We start from the raw sequence: 15679 nt of genomic DNA on the forward strand, positions 1-15679 counted from the left end.
TGCCATAAAAGAATGCAAAGAAGCTTTGCAACTAAGATAATATCTATCAAATGAATTAGTTAAATGTATGTCCAGTAGCTAAACGTATAGATTACGATAGCTCACTAGGTAAGCTTCCAGAATTTTTAAACTGGGGAAACAAAGTTCAAATCCCTAGGGGCTGAGGTCCTTCTGTTTGAATTTATTCTCCACTTATTTCTAACTGGCAAAAGCCTACTGAAACCTTGCCTGCTCTTAAAGTTGTGAGTATTTACAGTGAGATCCTCTCCTTAGTGGTTGGTTAACTATTGCCAGAGAGCTAAGAATGGTTTGGGGAAATTAAAAGTTTAAATAAATAAAGAGAAAACTAGTATTAGTTGACACATGAAGTTTATATGAAGTTCAAATGTCAGTGTCCATATATAAAGTTTTATTCAAACACAGGCACTTCATTTACACATCTTCTATGGCTGCTTTCGAGCTACAACAGAGAGTGGCTGCAACAGAGATGAGAAGTGGCACCCTTTGCTCTTCCCACTGCTGCTGTTCACTCTATACATCACAGTGATTCAGTGACCATTGCCCAAGTTTTTCAGCGTCATTATTGCGTAATATTTTATTACTTTTTTTTAAATCAGTAGTGCTTACTGCTCACAGGGTATCAATATGTTGGAGTACTATGTAAACTTAAAAAGGTCATAAGATACCTTTATTACCTTGGTAAAAAAAAAAAAGTTGAAAATCTAAAAGTGGGCTTCAGTTATGAGCTTCTCTATGACTGAAATGTGGCACATATTTAACATGCTAACAGAATACACTGTATTAACTAAAAAGCATAGCTTGCCGAAACCCGGGATTGAACCAGGGACCTTTAGATCTTCAGTCTAACGCTCTCCCAACTGAGCTATTTCGGCCACATAAGATAATAGTCTTTGACTTCTGTTTTTTAATAATTAGACTGTTTTCAGCTTCTTTTTCAGATTTCAAAATCCTTAAGCCTGATGGTCTAGTTGTCCAATATACTTGCTGGCCCAGAAAGAACTGGAATCTTTCTTCCATATGTGCTGCTTGGATCAAGTTCCCTCTGATATGGGATGGTAGGTGGAGCAGGGAGGCAGAAGAAAGGTAATAGCAATTCACTGGAAAGTCTTTCGGCTTCTCCACATCCTGTCAGTTGACCCAGACCCAGTTCAGAAACTAAAAGAACATAAAGGCAGTATTTTTTTTGGAGGGTGGGGGGTTTCTTATTTTTCTCTTCTTGATCCTCCTTCTTTGAAAGTCTCCAAAAATGCTCAAAAATGGAATCCAATAACTCTATAAGTTTGGAAAAATATATATGTACAGTAAGTCCCCTATATGCAAACTTTCAAAGATGCCAATATGCGTTTCATCAATGTCAGACATGAGTGCTATTGCGGCTTACCCTCCACCTCCTATTGCTGATGATCCTTCCACTCTACCGTATCCCACCTCTTCTCCCTCCTCCAGGCAATAACTCTTCTTGCCTGTTCACTTGATGCCACCCCCTGTATGCCCGCTGTTGTACTGTACTACAATACTGTACTATAAGATTAAAAATGTTTTAATTTTCTGTTTTTATGTGTTCTTTGTGTGAAAAATATTGTAAGCCTATAACAGTATGGTACTATATAGCGATTGGATTAATTGAGTACCTAGGCTAAGTTTGTTGGACTTACAAACAAATTGGACTACACACTCATCACAATAATTCTCAACTGACAAGAAAGCAACTGTCACAAAATTTAGAAAATTTAAAATGGCATATCTCATTACCACAGACTTTCTTCACAAAAAAATCAATAGTTAAATTTTTCATTTAAAAAAATTTTACACAATTTAAAAGGTTACTTTGCATTTAAAGTTATTACAAAGTGAAAGTGTTAGTCACTCAGTCGTGTCCAACTCTTTTCGATCCCGTAGACTGTGGCTCACCAGGCTCCTCTGTTTATGGAATTCTCCAGGCAAAAAATAATGAAGGGAATTACCACATTTTCCTCCAAGGGATCTTCTTAACCCCGCAATGGAAGCGTGGTCTCCTACATTGCGGTCAAGTTCCTTACTTCCTGAGACATGAGCTTCGTTCCCCTGGAACCTGTCTTACACTCAAATTTGTACCTCCCACTCCCCAACCTTACTATTGCCCTTCCCTCCCCCTGGTAACCACTAGTTTGTTCTCTACATCTGTGAAGTAACATCAATAGTTGATTTTTAAAATAAGACAAAAGATTTGGCATTGTTTCCTTTGACTCCTGATGAGTCAACAGGAGTTACCAATATTATTCAGTTGTTTATTCAAGGAGTCAGTGCCAGTTTGAAGTGACAAGAAATAGTCTGTGTGAGTAGTCTTCCTGGAAAAAACTTCAGGTGAGACTATTTTGTGAGAAGTTGAACGAACAATTCATTACAACATGGAGTGAAGTCTGCTACAATATTTTAGAACTGGTTGCAGCTAATAAATAAAGGTTTATTTGAACAAGTTTTAAAACTTGTGGGAAAAGTAGGTCACAATAAGTGACCTACAAATAAATAGACATTTCCTGCCTTTATTCAGATACTTGTAAATTTTTGAAAGTCATAGGTCATCAAACAAAGAGGTATCAGTGGAATCAATCATTGCCATTTTTGAAAATTCATCAGTCATATAAAGTGAAATCTTTGGCCTACCCTGCTAAATCATAATAAGTCATAAGCCTTAGTTCAGGGCTGAGATTAAAGCCCTGGAGGTGCTGGGGTTGAACCCAGGGCATTGTCCACGCTAAACGCTGTGCTCTATCACTGAGCTACATCCCCTGTAGGAGGTGTCTAGGATATTCCATATGTCATGTTGCCACTACCCCTGGGTCAGGGAAGAGCCCTGGGAGGAGAGTCCTTGGAGAAGGGGATGGCTACCCACTCCAGTATTCTTGCCTGGAGAATTCCACGGACAGAGCCTGGTGGGCTATAGTCCATAGGGTTGCAAAGAGTTGGACATGACTGAGTGACTAACTGGGGGCTTTTTCAAGATTTAAGCTACCCTGCTGTTTCTGAAACCCTCAAGAGAAGAGACTTTGCTTTCTGAATTGAAGTGTCTGAATACAAAAGAGATCTTTCATAAGTAGGGGACCCTCCAAGGACTTCTGCTAGCTGACTTTCTGAGTGGCAGTTCCTGTCTACCACCAAGCGTACATCAGGATGAAATATTCTGTTGAGTCTTCCATTTCTTTTCTGTCTGCCATGCTCTTAGAAAAATATAAAAGATAGTGGAGGGGAATACAAAGGCCAGTGCCATGAGAACTACTCAGGAAATTTAGGTCCATGTGGGGAGGTTAAGAGTGAGTGTAACTCATATGGATATGAAATGAAGAGCCAAGTCAGTCATAACTAAATCACTGCACCTAGCATCTTTGTCTGGAAATGCAGAAGCAGCATTCTGTCCAGGACACTGCAAATCTGGCTCTGAGACCCCTAAGGACAGAAGACAGGAAAGAGGATTAGAAAAGATGCTCCTGTCAATATTGTGCCTGTTTCAGACAGAATGTTTTTCCACAAGAAGGTGAACATGAAGGAAGCCAAAAAGAAAAGTTCTTTATAAGACCTCCCCACACCTGGGTAGGTCCTCAAAATCTATCTGTCCCTGGGGCACAATTAAGTTGATGTTTCCTGCCTTTATTCAAATGTGCATCATTGTCAACCCAAACACGTATATTTTTTTGTGTTTTTCTTTAGTTTGTTTTAAGGAAACCCTGTCATAAGTGGAAGAGCGCAGGAAATCATGTAATTTTAAAACTTCTCTAAATGAAAATCAGCAAGGTTCAGCTGTTCCTAGACTAATGTCAGAGAACTGGAGGGTTGAGGGGGAACGGAGAGGAGAGAGGGGCTGGGGAGGCTAGAGCATCCTGGCGGGAGAGTGGGGAGGGGAAGACAGCTGCGGGGAAAGAAGCAGCAGCCAACCCGGAGCACGAAAACGAGGACACAAGAAAAAAGTTTGGGAATAAGCTTTATACACCACTGATATTCGGATAAGGGAAAATGTGGATGTATCCGAAGTCTTTGTCTCTTCTGCAAGCCGACAGGTTCGCGGTAAGAGGAGTCTTCCTTATACTAAGCGAAGTAAGGTGAAAACGTTTGTCCTCCGAGAATCCGGTTTGTTTTCTTCCAGTTATCGTAGTTTGAGAGATACCAGTCTCTCTTTTCCTCGCTGGATAAGCCGGTTGAGTACTTTGGAGGGCCCTTGTGTAGCTGAATTTTTGTTTGCGGTGCAGTACTGCCGGAAATTCCCTGGAGTTTTGGCAACCCACTCCAGTATTCTTGCCTGGGAAATCCCATGGACAGAGGAGCCTGGCGAGATACAGTTTATGGGGTCGCAAAGGAGTCGGACACGACTGAGCGACTGAGCATGCACGCACGCGCTGCAGGAATTGATAGCTTTATAAAGAGCAACTGGAAAGCCACGTCTGGATTCCTGTGTGACTGCAGTGAGAGCAATGTTGAGCGTAGAAGCAGGGTCCGCCGGTGGCTTTGGACTTTTGTATCTGAGGCAGCAACAGATTTTTAGCACACTAGATTTGGAATGTGAGGGGCAAATGAGAAAGAAATGTAAGCCGGACAGCAAACGAACACTTTTAAATACATATCCAAGAATACAGGTGTCAGCACCTTGGATAGCGCCTCAGACTTTTGACCTGAGGGCCGAGCGTTTTAAGTGAGCGAAGATTCTTTAGCTCTTCCATTCTTGCTTCTTACTCTTACGCAGAAGTCTCCTGAAACCCAGTTTTCTTCTAGAGATCTTTTGGGACATTTTCAGTGTTCTCTACTGCTTATATACTACACTGCTCCCAGTGGGAGTTCTGAAGAGCCAAGTTTGAACAGAGAAAGTCTATTCAAACGATTACAGTCTGTCCTCCTCTAGATCTTTGTTTTAAGCACAAATGATATTTCCATCAAAGATACATGAGGATCAGAAGTATCTGGCTTCACTTTGGCCATTTCCGAAGTCCTCATGCAATACTGTTACCTAAGAATAGTAGAGGTGGGGGCAGGCATTCTATACACTGTGTGTACCCCAAAACACAGCTGTGATTGCTCAAAATGGCTAAAGAGAAGAAGGCTAATAAAATCATGGACAAATGGTTTGAGTACACCCGCACAAATTATATCATTGCATTCCAAAGTGACAAAGAAAACTGCGGCACAAGAACAAGGCCGGAAACTTTGATTGACTCATTCAAAAGACCAAAGGCAGCAAAGACAAAAATGACAACAATAATAAACAAGCCAAAAACTCTCCTAGATGACTTACTGAGGTCTCCAATAAGGAGTCTCCCATGTGGAGGTGCCGGGGATTGAACCCGGGGCCTCGTGCATGCTAAGCACGCGCTCTACCACTGAGCTACACCCCCTAGCACGCCTATGCACTTTTCCTATGCAAATTACTCATGTATTCTCTAACATCAACAATTTCCTTAATAAGGATGCTAAATTATTTCATTTAACTTAATTTTTGCCACATGTTCATCCAACATTTCCCAGCCAGCATCTTTGATGAAATGTTTCATTTCTAGCACCTCCATTACTACCCTATTTCACTCCCCTAAACCATGCTGCACAAAAATTTCTCACTTTCCCTTACTTTTTCTGCTCAATAGCAAAGTTAAATTCATCACATTTCACTCCAAGGGCGTCATCATCACTGTTGAAGTCGGTCTTCCCAAGAAACATTTGATTGAAGGAAAATAAAAAGGAAGATCTGGCTCATGCAGGATCTCTCGAACCTGAGGCAACAGGCACAACAGACTCACATTATCAGGCTTGAGGAGCCACTGACACTGGCAGCGTCACTGAGGAGCACAAAGGGGAACGAACAGAAAGAAAAGGAAAAGCAAAAGTAAGACGTTCTCAGTCAATTATCTTTTAGAAGACATTCTATTCTTTCAACTGTTCGAGTTAATGAAAGAGTTGTGGACCAAGAAGACGCAAACCTGTCCAGTGATGATCCCTTCTCTGTGCTTCTCTATTCTTCTACCACCAACCATAATTATATTGTACAGTCACCAGAAGTAGTAGGCAATGGATAATTATTCTTTCTGATCAAGTAAACTGATGTTAAGGTTTTTACTTTGGGCGGAGTGGGCTGCCTAGAGCTCTTGTAAATTAATTCACAGGACAATTAGTGATGTTGCATCACTCACCAAATCTTCAGTAATGTCTAACATGAATGAAATAGTCTGGCAACATCGGGGGTGTAGCTCAGTGGTAGAGCGCGTGCTTAGCATGCACGAGGCCCCGGGTTCAATCCCCAGCACCTCCACTTGGATGTTTCTATTTATGGAGGACCACTACTAGTGAAAAATGTACTGAAGGGTAGCAGGTGGCTTGTGAATCTTCAACTGTTGCAGTCTACCCAAAAGAGCCTCACACATCCCTCCAGGAGTTTTGAAAGAGGATCAGGCATTTGTCCTGAGGAATTAACCCCCTCAGTAATTTACACAAGTTAGCTGACGCCACATTGGGGAAGTTAAGGACTTTATGGTATCAAGCTTTCCTTGACATAACTCAATACACCCCCTTCTCCCACTGATTCTTATCTCACCAAAAGTATTGTCTTTTTTTTTTTTTCAAGTATTGTCTCTTAGCTCATACCATAACTAAGTATTCAAAAGGTCATTTCACCATCCAATCAGGCTCGCTGCTTCAGGGTTAGTGGCCTTATGGTGAGGCCAGTGAATTCCAGAATATCAGCCCATTGCCGATTTTTCCCCCCTATAAACTGTCTTCTTGTCTCAGAAACAATGCTGTAGGTGCTGTTGAATAAGACATTCAGTAATTCGTGGTTGGTGGTTTTGGCAGAAGCATTGTGGGACATGAAGGGACATCTACGTATAGAATAAATGTCTATTCCAGTGAGATTAGATATACATTGTGCCCCTAATGCAGAAGTGGTCAAATGTAAGGAACCTGACACCAGGGTATGTAGTTGGTTCCCCAGTGGAATAATAGCCCCCAAGTGAGGGTTTAAAGTTTGTGATGTTGGTAGTTTAGTCACTTAGTAGTAATTTAAACTACATTATTTTGGTGCACAGAAGTCTGTGTTGCTTCATTCATTATTAGAGAAATGCAAGTCAAAACTACAATGAGGCATCACCTCATACCAGTCAGAATGGCTATTATCAAAAAAATGTACAAACAATAAATGCTGGAGAGGGTGTGGAGAAAAGGGACCCCCCTTGCACTGTTGGTGGGAATGTAAATTGATACAGCCACTGTGGAAAACAGTATGGAGATTCCTTAAAAAACTAGGAATAAAACTTCCATATGACCTAACAATCCCACTACTGGGCATAAACCCTGAGGAAACCAAAACTGAAAAAGACACACATACCCCAGTGTTCATTGCAGCACTATTTACAATAGCTGAGACATAAAAGAAACCTAGATAGCCATTGACAAATGAATGGCTGAAGAAGATTTAGTACATATAAAAAATGGAATAAAAAATTTAAAAAATAATAAAAAATAAAAAATGGAATATTACTCAGCCATAAAAAGGAACTCATTTGACCCAGTTCTCATGAGCTGGATGAACCTACAGTCCATCAAACAGAGTGAAGTAAATCGGAAAGAGAAAAACAAATATCATATATTAACTCATATATGTGGAATATAGAAGGATGGTACTGATGAATCTATTTGCAAGGCATCAATAGGGACGCAAACATAGAGAACAGACTTATGGACACAGTTGGGAAAGGAGAAAATTAAGAGGGTAGCATTGAAATGTATACTTTGCTGTATGTAAAATGGATAGTGGTGTTGCCCAAATGGTCTGGGAGAGAGCATTGAGAATGAAGACAGAACACGAAATCTGGTGCAATGGGTCAGGGGACCTGCAACCTCTGTTGGACTGAGGTGCAGAGTCCACTTTGAGTCCAGCTTTTATTCCTAATTGCAGACTACAAGACTTTTTTGATCTTATCTTTCCCAAGACACTACGCTGACATAGTCCAAATCTTGTTTTCACCCCAGGCCATTCTCTTTGGGGCTAATCTTGGGAATAATCAGCAAGCGCATAGGCAGCATTCATGCCTGATGCCAGTCCAGTGTTCCAAGGTCCATTCTTTCATGAGCCCAATCATACTTCCTTCTGGGTCTGGCCTTGGAGTTTGTAACAAGGAGATTATTCTTAAGAAAAACATGGAAGATAATCATTAACACAGTTTCTTAATATATGCTGTTTTCCAGGTGCTATTTCTGTGGAATTTCTCAAGGCTGTGAAAGGACATTATTAGGAATTCCCACTACATATTGGGAGTTTGCTGTAGGATGCAGGGAACTCAAACTGATGCTTTGTGACAACCTAGAGGGGTGGGATGGGGTGGGGAGTGGGAGGGAGGTTCAAGAAGGAGGGGATGTGTGTATACCTGTGGCTGATTCATGTTGATGTATGGCAGAAGCTAACACAATATTGTAAAGCAACTATCTTCCAATTAAAAATTTAAAATTAAAATAAGTATTAATAAAAATTATAATACATATGTAGAACCAACCCCCCAAAGTAGTCTGTGTTGCTGAACCTATATATGACCTCTGTTCTTGTCATCATGGTTACTTTGTTCATTAGCTCATCGGGCAAATACAGTGGTAGCCAAGGAGAAGCTTCCAGATATCAACAGAATGGGTCATTGTGTTCAACTGCCTCCAAGGAGGTTGCTCTCTGTAGAGCATTTACTTGAAAACAAATATCCTTAGACTTTGCACATTTGGGGGATTCTGTCTACCTACCTATTTACCAGACCTCTCTGTCACCACTTTTTCAGTTTTCTCTCAATAATTTTCTCTCCAAGCCCCTAATCCCCTGCCAAACTGTTAGCTACCGCTCATTAACTAGTGTAGATATCTACCCTACATCTGTCCTTCCAAGCGAAATGAACAGTCACATGCCCTGCCTGAAGTAATGCGTACTGAGAGGGTTTACCTTCACTACTGGCCTACAGGGTCTATGGAAGCCGCTCACACTTGTGTGGTCCCAGTATATGAGCAGAATCATCTAGAACCAGATCTGGTTTTTGTTTTTCTTTTTCTTCTTTAGTTATCAGGAGTTCCCTGTGAAGTTCTGGATGTGGGTTGAAGAATAGAGGATTGTACCAAGTGTAGGAGCCATGGGAATATGAGCTACTTTCTCATGCAAATGACTCATAAGCCTTGCTTCATATATTCTGTTTCTACTTGAAAATGAAATAATGCTATGTACTATTCATTACCTCACAATGCTAAATGATTTCCTTGCCTGAATCACAAAGGAGCCAATCAAAAACCGATTTGGTCATAGTTTCAATATTATTTTTGAAGAGAATTTTGTGAAGAAATTCTTTTGTGATGAGATTTGTCATTTCAAATTTTCTAACTTTGTGACAGTTGCTTTCCTGTCAGTTGGGAATATTGGCTGGAGTGTTTAGTCTGATAATGTTTATGTATGTGGTATTCTTTTAGCAAATTCACAGCATCATTGGCTTTTATTTCTCACCATTTTTGGAGATTGTGAGAGATGAAAGAATGAAAAAAAGAGAGAGAATTAAGAGTTACCAATAACATTTTTCTTAGTTTCCTTTAGTTTCTGAGATGTGTCTGGGTCAACTGACATGACACAGAGGTATAAGAAGTCTTTCCATCGAATCCTTCATTGTCACCTCTCTTTAGATTTTCCTACTTTTATGTGTTATCCCATGCTGCCAGGAATTGGCTCCAATTGGCATACATGGAAGGCAATCGATTCCAAGTCTTTCCAAATAGGCAAATACATTGGACAACTAGGTAGCCACACTAAAAGAATCTGAAACCTTCTAAAAACTGAAGTTGAAAAAAAAGAAATGCCAGGAGAATAAGCTTTCAGGTAGCCGAAATAGCTCAGTTGGGAGAGCGTTAGACTGAAGATCTAAAGGTCCCTGGTTCAATCCCGGGTTTCGGCATTCTAAACTTTTTAGTCGATTCCCCAAGGGAGAGTTTACTTCGGGTGCATAAAGGAATGTTGTAGTGGATTGACGATCACAAAATGGCTCTAGATTTTTCTATGAATAAACTTACAATGAATTTATGAAATCTTACTCCAGCCAAAATTTTAAAACTTTAATTTTTAGATTTTAGAACTTTATTTCAACAAGTGTCTGAGTAATCTATTGAGCCACTAACCTCTCAATTCAAACTGAAGTTTCCAAGGTCTGAAACGGACAACAGAGCCTTCATTACCATCCTCAGAGCAAAAGTTGGGGATCCTTTGACGCTGGCCATCTCCTCATTCAGACCTTGTATTTCAGTCAACTCTCTGACCCAGTAGCCTTATTTTATCTATTAATTTGTATTCCTGTATTGTTTATTATTCATTTTAAAAAGCTCAGTGTTTCCAAGATTGCCTAGAAGGTACTGTAATCTTTTGAGCTTGCTATAATCATTGAGCACTTTCTTACATTCTGACACATTGCTATTCTAGGTGACAGCAAATTTTTACAGTGGCTTTGGTTCCTTCTAGTGGGGATCTGTATGAAGAAATTAGGATATTCTAATATCCTAGTTCTCCTAGTTGTTCCTTAAGTATCGTTGATTCTAGGCTCTTCTTTTCTTTCTTCTATTCACCTTTTGTGGGTTGACAAATGTGAATAGATACCAGGAATAATGCCTTTCTGCCTAACATGAAGTTGCCCTTCTTTTCGTGTAGCTGAGAAAGAGAATGAAATAAAGGAGTTTCAGGAAGTAATGGAACTGTACATAAGCAATCTTTGTGGTAATAATTTCAAGGTCTGGAAACACTAGGCAGATAGATATGCCATTAAGTTTTCTTCCCCAAAGCAGAAGTAAGGGGGTGTAGCTCAGTGGTAGAGCGCGTGCTTAGCATGTACGAGGCCCCGGGTTCAATCCCCGGCACCTCCAGCAATGAATAGTTGGCTCTGTGGTTGTCATTACCTTGTGAAGGGCTGTAGTCGAGTTGCATGACTCCCTTTGGTGTTGACCTCTGGGAGCCCTTCTGCAGTTATTCTGAGCTACTTTCTTATTTTGGGTGGGAATTCAATAAATTAGTTTTAAGTATAAATAAAACAATTTTAATAGCTTTTTAAATTAATAATGTCAAACTGTACAGTTAAAAAGCAACCAAATTAAAAGAATTTAAATATAACAAGATATAGGAAGAACGGCATACTCATAATTTCTCAGATCTTCATGCACTTTTCAGTTGAAGTTGACAAACTATCTCTAACATATGACATACTGTAACATGGTCCTTCTGCACATGACTATGTATGAAACCGAAATGTCCCCCAAAATATGCCTCTTTGACATAAAAATTTTTTGAGCTGAAGACAATTAAGGTGCAAAAAAGTTCTCTTTATCCGTCCATGTCTGACCAAAAGCAGGATATAAATCCTCCTTTTACTGGAGAAAAACTCTTACAGCCCAGATAGGCACTAGTTCAGTTCAACTCAGTTGTTCAGTCATATCTGACTCTTTGCGACCCCATGGACTGCAGCACCCCAGGCCTCCCTATCCATCACCGACTCCTGGAGCTTGCTCAAACTCATGTCCATTGAGTCCGTGATAGGCACTAGAGGAATCTACAAACAAACCTTAGTCCACTTGTTTCTTCCCCAGCATTTACTTTCCCACAGTTTACTGCCCTGAAAAGACAAAAACTGCTTTCCTCAATCCTGTCCTTCATCTATAAATGTACTGTTCTTTGTTGAATATATACCTCATTAGCTGAGGTGCTAAACTTGCACTTTGAGTTACTTTTTGTTCATGTTTCTCCTGAGTGATGCCTGTTGCACACATTGGTAAGCACTGCTTTTCTCTTGTCAACCTGCCTTTATGTTTAAGAGTACCAGCTGAAAACCTAAGGTGAGTAAACTTCTGTCTCTTGCATTCTCTGTCTCTTCCCGTTCTATTCACCCAGCAAGTTGGACAGCACCCCATTAGATCTTCACACTATTAAAATGATTCAACTCCTCTGATCATGCACTTGGGAGTGACAGCAGTTACAAGATCCTCTAAAACAAATAAATCCTTACTTTTCATTTCAAGACTTCTTCGTGGAGAACCAGTAGCAAATAATGGAAATCAGTGAGGACGAGTCTTTTTCTGAATTTCTTAATTATGTGAGAGTAGAATGCATGAAGTGAAGCATTGGGTTTAGTTTCTAGCACCTTTACTCTTGCCCTTTTCTTTTACTTTCTTAAACTATATTCGCACAAACTTTTCCCACTTTCCTCTCCATATTCCCTTACTCAGTTTTTCTTCCTCACATCAAAGTTAACTTTACACCCATTTGCTCCTGACCTCTTTCCACTCTAAGGGTTATCCTCACTGGTATGTCTGTCTTCTCAAGGAACATTTGACTGAAGGAAACAAAAAAAGAAAGATCTGGCTTATTCAGGATTTCCTGGACTCCAAAAAACAAACTTGGAAGAGTCAGTCATATCATCCAGCTTGAGCACTAAATTCCACTGATAGTATTACTGAGGAGCATGAAGGGAAAAGAACAGACTTTTTTTTTTTCCCAAGTATCTCTCAGAAGGCTTTATTCTTTCAGCTGTTCCTGGTTCATTAAATAACTGCAGGCCAGGAAGAAGCCACTAGACTGTATATTTAAAAACTTCAGAAATAGTAACATTTAACTTGGTAGACTTTCACTAGGCAACTCATAGCTAAAAAAAAAAAAAAAAAAAGAATATTTTATGAACCAGCCGGAGGCGCATGAATACAGGGGGGTGTAGCTCAGTGGTAGAGCGCGTGCTTCGCATGTACGAGGTCCCTGGTTCAATCCCTGGCACCTCCATCTGTATTTTTGTCAACCTTTCTCATATTTACTCCCTCCAACCTACCATCTTCCAAGACCGAGAATCGGCAAAAGGAAAACAAGAAGAAAGAAAGAGGATAGAATAAAGGGGAGTGGGATGGGGTGGTGGTGATGGAAATATCCCTGTTCCTTTAGTTAGTTATCTGAGCAGAGACCTGGATTTTCGTTTGGTTGTGGAAGAGAAGGCCCTGAGGTGAGACTAGCACAAGGACTGAAAAAGATCCACTGGTATTGGAGAATAAGGAATCATTGGTACGTATTCTAGACTTTAGACTGAATTTGGACCCTGCAGTTTGTTGTTTCTGCTTCAGGTGTCTTCGGCTTGCTCCAAAGTTTGCTCCATCACCAGCTCTCAGGAAGGCATTTCCATTCCATCACCAGGGAACGTCTCAGGAATGGGGCATTTTTCTTGAGTTTTCAAATTCCTCCTTTCCCCTAACTTCAACCTCCTCTGCCTCCAAAACTGCCTAAAAGACCGCAAAAATACCGCGGAAGAAGACAAAGAAGAAAAGTATTGCGAAAGAGGAGGGTAAGGATGCGGCGGATAGAGGGGGATTTAGGCCCTTCCGGAAGGAAAGAGATGACAGAGCGGAAAGAATTCACACGCAACCTGCCAAGAGATGCAGAGCGACAGTGCGTGACCAGCAAACCTCAGGCAGCAACGCGATCGGGCCCTTGGCAACTGCTTTCCTTATTGAGGCTCTGTTTTGAAAGACAAAAGGGGGAGGGAGGAGGAAAAAGAGTACCCAACCTCTTTCAGACAGAATTCTCTCTAAAATGAGGAGAGAGCAGGGGAAATGTGTGGGCTGGGACTCCATATGTGAAAGGAGTCTCATTTAACGTCATGTGTGAAAGGAATTAGAGTTTTGTAGCCTAGATAGCATCTGTCACCTCAGGCACTGAGGCGCAGAAACACTTTCCGTCCATATTGTGTGACAAGTAACCCAGATGTGAATTTTGAATGAAGTCCGAAAGCAGACAGTGATTTATAGGAATATTAGGAAATATTAGGAAAGTGATATTAGGAAACTCTGCAAACTCAAACTCTGGCAGGTTTGGGAAACCCTGACCTGCGGTGTCAAAAACCCGGAGCCTGGGTGGAGTGAACCGAGTTATTGGGAAGATCTCACCCGGGAAGCAGTACAGTGGACAAGAGCGGAAAGGCGACGCTTGAACGGGACAAGGAAGGAGGCGAGTTGGAATCAGCTAAGTAGGGAGAAGAGGGCGTATACGTGGATCTTTAAATATGAGTAGGATTTGGGTAGATGGTTGGGGAGGACCTGTCCAAGCTCCACCTCTCTTCTTTGCATCCTACACCTACAAGAAAGTGTTGAAGTCCCGTGTATTTTAGGGTAGTAAACAGAAAACTTCTGTCCCGTAAGAAGATCGCACTCGTTTGTACCCAAACTGTTGGCTTTTGAGAGCATCTTGGGGCCCTTTCCATAGGCAAACTCTTCAGAGGGAAGTCAAATTGTTTCAAACCTGTTGTCTGTCGTGGTGGCAGCAGGTTAGTGAGTGCGAAAGTGGCTTCTGCCGGCTGCTCTTGGCTTGAGTATATGAGGTACGTGTGCAAGACTGATTTTTAACACGGATCATAATTGAAAATAATCTAATGAATTCACCCTTACTAGGCCGTCAGAAAATCCCCACCTTTGTGAGCCCGGATAGCTCAGTCGGTAGAGCATCAGACTTTTAATCTGAGGGTCCAGGGTTCAAGTCCCTGTTCGGGCGATACTAGAAGTTTTTTTTTTTTTTTTTTCCCTTCTTATGTCCAAAAGATGTTTACACTCTCTGCTCTGGGCCATGGTGCTGCCTGAAGACTAAGTGATCAACCCTTAGAGAGTATGCGATCGAATAAGCAAGGTTTTGAGATATTCGCTTAAATAAGCCAGAAACAGGATTCCTCCATGGTGGAATGGGTATGGAGAAGAATGAATTCCTTTCTGCTTGTGGGTAGTCTGTTGTGTTTTTGCTTTGTGGGTGTTAGATCGAGCCTGAAAAGAGGAGGAGCTTGGGTTTGAACATGACTAAGGTGCCGACAGATAGTACAGTCAATGCTATGGCTTTTCCAGTAGTCATGTAGGGATGTGCCGAACTGGACCATAGAGAAGGCTGAGCGTGGAAAAGTTGATGCTTTTGAACTGTTGTGCTGGAGAAGACTCTTGAGAATCTCTTGGACTGCAAGAAGATCCAACCAGTCCATCCTAAAGGAGATCAGTCCTGAATATTCATTGGAAGGACTGATGCTGAAGCTGAAGCTCCAATACTTTGGCCACCTGATGCGAAGAACCGACTCACTGGAAAAGACCCTGATGCTGGGTAAGATTGGGGGCAGGAGAAAGGGCAGCTGAGGATGAGATAGTTGGATGGCATCACAAGCTCAATGGACATGAGTGTGAATAAACTCCTGGAGATAGTGGAGGACAGGGAAGCCTGACGTGCTGCAGTCCATGGGGTCGCAAAGAAGCAGACACAACTGAGCGATTGAACAAGAAGGTGCCTGCAAATTTAAGATTCAGTCTTGTGAAGGTATTTGGTAGCCACAGTGAAACCCCTAAGATGGCAACTTTGCAGAAATCCGTGATTAAGGAGGTTTTTCTTATCATGGAAGAGAGAATGTGTAGAGCGAAAATGTAAAAGGGCTTATTGTGATTTGAAGATTGGAAACTCATTAATGGTATTTCGGGAAAGTGTGTCTTAAACCAGAGTGATCATGGACCCCAGATAGTATTATGTTCCTTGAACTTCCTTAGAAATCCCAGGAAATGCTTAGAAATCCAGGTCAGGTGATTGCTTTCTCCTTTTTGCTGGCCTCTGACTGTATGAGAGTTTTGTTCTTATTCACAGAAATCCCATGAAGTA

The 15679-nt window shown here is 41.2% G+C and overlaps 7 non-coding genes across 7 annotated transcripts; 5 read left to right on the forward strand and 2 right to left on the reverse strand.

Annotated features, from left to right (window-relative positions):
• Positions 1-820: 820 nt before the first annotated feature.
• On the reverse strand, positions 821-893 carry TRNAF-GAA (transfer RNA phenylalanine (anticodon GAA)). The gene has a single exon. It is a non-coding gene; the product is annotated as a tRNA-Phe (tRNA).
• A 4413-nt stretch (positions 894-5306) lies between these two features.
• TRNAA-AGC (transfer RNA alanine (anticodon AGC)) lies at positions 5307-5378 on the reverse strand. The gene has a single exon. It is a non-coding gene; the product is annotated as a tRNA-Ala (tRNA).
• An 836-nt stretch (positions 5379-6214) lies between these two features.
• On the forward strand, positions 6215-6286 carry TRNAA-AGC (transfer RNA alanine (anticodon AGC)). Its single transcript has one exon. It is a non-coding gene; the product is annotated as a tRNA-Ala (tRNA).
• A 3582-nt stretch (positions 6287-9868) lies between these two features.
• Positions 9869-9941, forward strand: TRNAF-GAA (transfer RNA phenylalanine (anticodon GAA)). The gene has a single exon. It is a non-coding gene; the product is annotated as a tRNA-Phe (tRNA).
• Positions 9942-10824: 883 nt separating this feature from the next.
• TRNAA-AGC (transfer RNA alanine (anticodon AGC)) lies at positions 10825-10896 on the forward strand. Its single transcript has one exon. It is a non-coding gene; the product is annotated as a tRNA-Ala (tRNA).
• A 1828-nt stretch (positions 10897-12724) lies between these two features.
• TRNAA-CGC (transfer RNA alanine (anticodon CGC)) lies at positions 12725-12796 on the forward strand. Its single transcript has one exon. It is a non-coding gene; the product is annotated as a tRNA-Ala (tRNA).
• A 1679-nt stretch (positions 12797-14475) lies between these two features.
• TRNAK-UUU (transfer RNA lysine (anticodon UUU)) lies at positions 14476-14548 on the forward strand. The gene has a single exon. It is a non-coding gene; the product is annotated as a tRNA-Lys (tRNA).
• Positions 14549-15679: the final 1131 nt, after the last annotated feature.

Source organism: Dama dama, chromosome 7, assembly GCF_033118175.1.
Source record: "Dama dama isolate Ldn47 chromosome 7, ASM3311817v1, whole genome shotgun sequence".
Lineage (NCBI taxonomy): Eukaryota > Metazoa > Chordata > Mammalia > Artiodactyla > Cervidae > Dama > Dama dama.